A 2,959-nucleotide genomic window follows, 5' to 3' on the forward strand; every position below is an offset into this window, starting at 1 on the left:
CACTTGTGTTGTAGAGTCTTGTTGACCCTGGCTCCGCCAAAGGATGTTTCTCCATGATGTGGGGTGCGCGGTTTACCCTGAGGACGGGAGTTTACCGGCTTGTACTTCTTGAAGGATACGGGAGCCTTTGGTGGGATGCGGTAGTTGGAGGAAGGGCTCTAAGCCTCAACTTCCTCGCGTTCCTTTCTCCTTGAGATGATGACATTGCACGCGTCGCGACCAACATTGATCACGTTGCGGAGGTCGCAATTGGAGTAGTCGTAGTTGTCGCCCTGCTGTTCCTGCTGGCTGTTGGCGAGGCGCTGGCGCCTGAATGCCCTCTTCTGGTTAAGTAGGTGGCGACTCTCGTAAAGTTCTTCTGCTGGGCGATGTTCTTCCAATTGCACAGTGACTGTCACTGCTGGAGGAGGTGCAGCCAGATCTTACTTGATGGTAGGTTGGGCCTTTATGATTGTGGGAGGAGTCGTTTCCATGTTGTCGAAAGGTACTCGTCGAAATCATCAGAGTTGTAGTCGTCGAGGTTGATATGCTCCGTGGCATCACCCTCAGGTTCCTAAACTTTGGAGATGCGAACCATGAGGATTTCCCGACAAAAGGTCTTGAATTTCTTGGTCTTGTTTGCTTGAAGACGGGTCTAGAGGGGTGTTCTGCTGGAAGGGCAGATCCGTTGGCTGCGAGCCAGTGGTATTGGGATCTTGTGTCTTCCTTAGGAGCACTACCCATCCTTGCGGGGTTGCATATATGACCAAGTTAGGAAGGGAGTCCTGATCGGACTTGGAGTTCTTAGCCGAGTTGGACTCGACTTTCTTGCTGTACTGGATTAGGTCATCCAGTTCGTTCTCCGAGTTGGAAGAGTACTCGGATTCGGAATCGGTTAGTCCACCGATTTTAGAGTATGTGTGCTTTGGGTGAGCGAGAAGCGGGATGCCCATCTCTACACGGAGGGCGTTCTCGTTCATCCAGTGTAGCCATGATTGTGTGGGAGTCAGCCCTTCAGGCTCCTTGATCCAGGGTTTGTTGAAAATAGACTCACTGGATTGTTCTGGAGCTTTGGCTTTCCCCTTGAGTTTGGCCAATTCCCAGAGAGCGTTAGCGTGTTCGGGTGGATTGGCCATAGCACCCATGAACAAGTCGACGTTGTCAGACCAGTTTTCGAGATCATCAAATGGTTCAAAGTTGTCGAGATCGTTCATGAATTGATCAAAGTCCTGATCGAACGAGGACTCGGCTGGTTCAGGAGTCCGAATATGAGCAGGTTTCGGTGAAGGACTCTGAGGTATCCTGGAGATAGACGGTCCCATCCGAACAAGATGGGGGTTTGTCTCACCAGATCCCTCGCAGATTCCTCCTCCCGATTTCTGCTTCATATTCTGCAGGGTGCCTTCGGCTATCTTAATGCGCGGCCCTGTCGGCCACCACCGGCCGCCCGGCGCCTTCACCCCGCGCCCCACCCCTGCAGCGTCTCCCTCCCTCCCATTTGCTTCGCGAGCAAGCCTCCACCTCCCCTCTCTACTCCTCCTTCTGCTCCCAGAGCCAAGAACCCCCTGCTCCCCTCGCGCCGTAGCCTCGCCGTTGCCGCCATTGCCTCCACGCACGAGCTCGCCGCGAAACACCCCTTCCCCGCCTTCCTCCATCGTCGCCAAGCCCCTCTCTAGCCTCGCCTCCACCCCTGCCAGCTCGTGCGCCACCTCTCCTCTCCTGACCTGTGCTATGCACGCCAGAACGCCGCCCACCGTCGTCGCGGACGTCGCCGCCGAGCCCCTACACGGCGAACCCCCTTCCTCCGAGCCGAATCGACCAGAACTAAGCCTCCCACGAGTTTCAACAAGCTGCGGAGAAGCTCAACGGCACCTCCCTGACCCCAGCACGCCACCTGAAGCTTGCCTCCACTGCCGGAGCAACTGCTCCGCGGGGAACCTCCTTCCGGCCACCCCAGACCCCAATCAAGGCCACCATAAGGTAGAGCTCGGTCCCCTAGCGCTTTCCCCCCAGGTCCCCCTCGCCACCAGCGACCGCAGCCGCTGGAATCCTGCTGGCCGCCGCCTCCCCTTCTTCTTCCTCCGGCATCGGACCTTTCTGCGAGAAAAATCAGATCTCCCGAGGACTCGTCAACAAGATTCCAGGGACCTAGGCGCAAGATCTATAGTTACTTTTTGTTTTCAGAAACAGCGAACTTGTAAAATTGATATCAAATCGTAGAAAAATCAGAAAAATGCAAATTAAAATGTTCTGAGTTCCTCCTGAGTATATCTACAACTTTCTCTACATGGACTTTTCTATTTGCTCACTGTATTTTTCTCTAGGTTAAATGCAAAGTTATTAGGCCTTTAATTAGATCTCATGTTCTATACATTGCATGTCTACCATTTTTGGCCAGTGATCTTTATGCTAGTAGTGTAGTCTTTTGTAAAAATTTGATGACCAGTTCTCACTCCTAACTTAGGTTTTGAAATAGATATTTACTTATGCCTAGGTTAAATGGTTTATTTCTCCAAGTTGTTCTGCTATGTTTCATGAGTTGAAACTTTTATAGTACCTTTATTTTGGTTCCTAAATACTGAAGAAAAAGTTTGAAATTTTTTTGTTGAGCCCAACTGGACCAAATGATGTTTGCAAGAAGAAATACATTAAATCGTGAAAAACAGTTTCTGTAACTAGAAAAATCCAATATTTTTACCAGAGCTGTTATTTGTGTACTGCATCTTGCTGGAAAAATTTGAACCTCTGAAACGTAGTAGAACTACTGTAGAAATTATTTTTCTTTACTGCAATTGTACATGGTTCTATTTTTCATGATCTGTGTGATGCCTAATTAAATATGAAAATTTTACACCAGCTCATATTTAGGTAAACAACATTCAGTAAAAGTTTCATTACCAGAACTTGCATAGTTTGACCTGCACAAAGTAATTTTGTTCTAGCAGTGGCTATGTAAAATGTTTTTCATGCTTTTTATGTT

This window comes from Panicum virgatum, chromosome 2N (genome assembly GCF_016808335.1).
Source record: "Panicum virgatum strain AP13 chromosome 2N, P.virgatum_v5, whole genome shotgun sequence".
Classification (NCBI taxonomy): domain Eukaryota; kingdom Viridiplantae; phylum Streptophyta; class Magnoliopsida; order Poales; family Poaceae; genus Panicum; species Panicum virgatum.